Below are 4,147 nucleotides of genomic sequence, written 5' to 3'. Positions count from 1 at the left end.
TCCTTACAATGAAATGCGCGTACACACACACACGTTATTGTATTGCATGAGGAAATTCAGAATACATAAATCTTACTAAAATTCATTCTAAGAAGTGTTTCTTAACACATTATAAATGTTATAAATGTATTGATGAATCATGTTACAAGTACTTTGTATTATGTAGAAAAGAATTGTGGAGTTACACCCTTAAACAGTTTTTCACCAATTCTGAGTTCGGGATTATTTGGGCGGGGCTAAAAAGGGTGCTCGATGACACACTGGAGCCACCAAACATGGCTCCGCCCATAACACAATCACCAATATCCATCAGGTTGTAGCTGTATTTGAAAGTTGAGAGAGATGGCTGCTTTCCTGCAAGTGGGCGTGGTTTCAGCACTGACAGCGAAAACTTATTTTATTTACTTTGCAGTTTTATGTCATTTAAATTTGGCTGGGTGGTTAATAAGACATTTTTCTGTGATGCTTTCATTTTAAAAGAACTGTCCCGTAAAAACCTTTCAGTTCAGAGGTACGCTGGGAAACTTCATCATCTCATCAACAGACAGTGACTCTGCTCAAATTCATGTGTCCTGTGAGAACTTTTTATAGGTGAGATTGAGAGTGAATTTATGGATGTCTCACCCCCCCCCTTTCTGAGACTCTGACTAACAATACAATAAAAGACCCAAGCGGGCCTCCTCGTCTCAGGGCCCCGAGGCCACATTCCCGACAATCTCCGCGACAACGGCCCTGATTCCAGGTTATTGTCCGAAACAACTTGATCTACTGTTGAAGAGAGCTAAGCATGTCAACAGTTAAATCTATATGGATAAGCAACAAAATGCATGCTAATCAGACTTTTCAGATACCATAGACTGCAGTAAAGTTCTTTATTGAAAACATATAAACATAAAGAAGAAGGAAAACAAAATTATTTTAAAATAATAAATACAAGCATCTGCACAGAATTTAGTTTTTACCGTATCATGTGGTTCAACTTGAAAGTATAACCTAGATATGATGATATTCTTGCCTTTTCAAGAAACAATTTGAAAACAAAAACATGTATGCTGTATAAAAATGAGTTCAATATAAAATGTGCATGTACTGTATATATCACTACAAAACTGCTAACTTTGACTAGACGTATGTGTCACTATTAAAAAGAAATAAATTAAATAAATACATGAAAGAAATACAAATATTTAAATGAATATAATTTTTTCTTAATGATCTCAGTTGTCGATGAACATTTCATTGGTTTCACAGACTATAATGTTTTTATCTTCAGTTCCTATTAACCCAAGAAAATATGAATAAAAGTGAGAAGAAGGATCTTGTGAGGGATGTTTGAAGAGAACGGTGTGAGGAATTATACAGATTTATGCTTTATGCCAGATTGAAACAACAAGCCTGATGTAGACATTTGATCAAGCAAACCATTTGATATCAGTATAGAAGAAAACATATCATAAATGTGTGCAAGATCAGATAAACTATTCAATCGCATTTAAGATTGCATATGATCTACAAATATACAGAAATAATTTACTTTAACAAAGCCTTTATTAGTTTTTAGTATAGTCAGTATTTTCATGCACCACATTTATTTTTTTTTACTTTATGATTGTTGTTTTGGTAAAGCATCTAGTACGAGTTTAAACGAATATAATGTATTACTTCATTTTGCAATTGCAGTGATTGTTTTGATTCAAACAGGCTGATAGGAAATGAAGATTTGAGTCTGGGTTCTTAACATTGAATATGTGAAGCCATATTATCATCAACACTTAAAGATTTTCTGGCATCAGGGTCAAAAGTTTGCAAACACCCTAAATTTCTTGCCCTGCTACTATGTTTAAACAATAAAAAAGTAACCAGATGTAACCATTTTGTAAGGAAGGAATAATTGATGACAGGCCATTTAATTATTCTAAAATAAAGCACACCCAAGGTGGTAATGTGGCATGAAGCAAGGCGGGTGTGCATTATTTTCAAATAATTAAAAGGACCGGAGATAAATTATTTCACCCAGACATTTCTAGACTGAAAAAAATAATAAGCTGGATTTATAAAAAAAAATAAAAATACAGTGCATCATTTTTGCATCCCATTTTTAAAGTAAGTTTTACATAGAATTTTAAGCAATTTAAGCAATTGGATGCAAAAAGCGGATGCAAAAATGATGCACTATATTTTTAAGTAAATGCAGCCTATTATTTTTAGTACACTGCCAGTTATATTTACTAAAATAATTCAAGTAGTCTCAACCAAAAAATATTAATTTAATTTCCTTCTTACAAATGTTACATGATAAAATTTTGTTGAATTTACTAAATAATGTGTTTATTTAGAATTACTCACCTTTTGTTGTTATTTTTACAAAAATTTGGCTAAAAAACAAGAATTAACTTAATTAATTTAGTTTAGAATTAATTAAGTAGTTAAAATTATTTTGCCACAAAATTATTTAAAAATATTTGACAGTTTAGCTGTGCGTTTTACAGAAAAATAATCAACACCTGTGGAACATTTCTCAACCAATCAGAACAAAGCATTCAACAACCCTGTGGTATAATAAACACTGACGGCTGGTGACTGCTCTTCCGAGGGGCGCAAATTTAAAATATGTGTTCGGAGTGTCATGTGTGTTGCTCGTGTTTTCAAAATATGTGTTTGTTGCTTCATGTGAACCATGTGCATAACGTGTTTTGTCAAAATAAGTGCCTGCTGCACACGCGTCAAAACTGTTTATGATAAAAGAGACGCTCACGTTCACAAAATACACGCAAGACACTCATTAACAGTAAACTCTGATTACGCGTGAGATTATATAAGTATGTGGCAAACGCGAGCGTCTCTTTTATCATAAACCCTTTAGACGCGTCTGTAGCAGGCACTTATTTTGACAAAACACATGATGCACACAGGATCACTCAACGCGCCGAACACATATTTTTAAATTATGAACCACACACATGACGGACTACACACATGTTGTGACTAGGGCTGTCACAATGATTAAATAATCATCTCATCACGATTGTTTGACCTCATCGCGATGATTTTAGATCACCGCAATGATTGCATTTCTCTTCAAAAAACACAAGGGGGAGCTGCAGCGCCTGTATAAACGAGATAGTATCTAATGGCGCTCCTTGACTGACATTGTAATGAAATACATTGCAAACCCATTTAATACAGTGGAAAAACAGCATTTAAAGATTTCATATTTAATGCCAGGCAAATCTAGCAAAAGATTTAATTCAAATAATCACAACAATGTGTAAATAAATTCATGAACTAACAAAAAATCAATGAGAATTAAACATCAAAGCCCTAAAACAGGCAATGAATCGTCATAATCGCCAAAATTTATAATCGTGACAGCCCTTATTGTGACAAACTTCGCATCGTGTGCCCTCGAAAAAAGAAGTCACAGGCCGCCACTGATATTAAATGTTAATCTTTGAGGCAATAATGAGGCATACTAACATCTTAGACTCATAACTGTATATCATGACTGAAAAATAACACATTCATTGATGAATTTGTTATAGCTATTTTGTATATCTATATTTGATGCTGTTGCATAACTGTTCAGCTGTTGCAACTAGTATGCAAGCACAGAATCCTAAATAAGGTTATGATAATAGCAATGTTACTATACCGTAAGTATCACAATTGTGCAATCTTTGCTATAAATTTCTCCATGTTTCTTGTCATGCCTGTTTTGGCAGCAGACCCAAATGATAACTCAACCCACACAGCTGCTTAGACTGAAGTACTCTGATACTTTTACTATTGATTGTACTGTTTTTACCTATGTGGACACTAAAGAAAAACCCATTTACACTAAATGAGGCACTCAAATCCAGAGACAAAGATATCACAGAAACCTTTTTTGTTAATTGGTCATTATATAACTATACCTATAGTAAAAACACCTGGCCATAACCTGTTTGATAAATTCTTACATTTACATTTATGCATGACAGATGCTTTTACCCAAAATGACTTACAGTGCATTACAAGACATACATGTTTTTAATCAGGTGACCATGACCTTTTGCGCTGCTAATGTAAAGCTTTACTACTGAGCCATACAGGAAAATCATTTAGTTCGGAACAATGTTAAAGATTGATGCATGAAATTGATGCTTGA

This window comes from Paramisgurnus dabryanus, chromosome 9 (genome assembly GCF_030506205.2).
Source record: "Paramisgurnus dabryanus chromosome 9, PD_genome_1.1, whole genome shotgun sequence".
Taxonomy (NCBI): Eukaryota; Metazoa; Chordata; class Actinopteri; order Cypriniformes; family Cobitidae; genus Paramisgurnus; species Paramisgurnus dabryanus.
Note: the sequence above shows the minus strand (reverse complement) of the source record.